Below are 454 nucleotides of genomic sequence, written 5' to 3'. Positions count from 1 at the left end.
ATATATATATATATATATATATATATATATATATCGTATAGTCGACCGATCACGAAGTACCGAGATTAAATTTCGTACTTTGGGTGAACGATTACAATTTATTTCTTCCTACGCTACTGTCGTTGCACGAAGGCAGATCGCGAAAGCGTGCGCACGTTGGTGCTACTTTACGAGCTTCTTCTCTCTACAGCGACCGCGCTGCTTCACAAAGACGGTATCCGTCTTCCCGGTAACTCCGCTCCTTAACTACTACCGAGACACGTCTCATCGAACGCCCGAGAGCCGACTGACGAAACTCGAAGACTTGGCTGTTGGCTACGGCCTACGGGGCGACGGGGCTGCTGGCGTTGGCTCACCGGATCGAGTCGAAGCGGCGACCAGAGCTCAAGCAGGACCGGACGGACGGCAACGGCGGCGGCGGCGGCGGCGGCGGCAGCGGTGGCAGCGGCGGCGG

This window comes from Ceratosolen solmsi, unplaced genomic scaffold (genome assembly GCF_000503995.2).
Source record: "Ceratosolen solmsi marchali unplaced genomic scaffold, CerSol_1.0 scaffold6, whole genome shotgun sequence".
Classification (NCBI taxonomy): domain Eukaryota; kingdom Metazoa; phylum Arthropoda; class Insecta; order Hymenoptera; family Agaonidae; genus Ceratosolen; species Ceratosolen solmsi.
Note: the sequence above shows the minus strand (reverse complement) of the source record.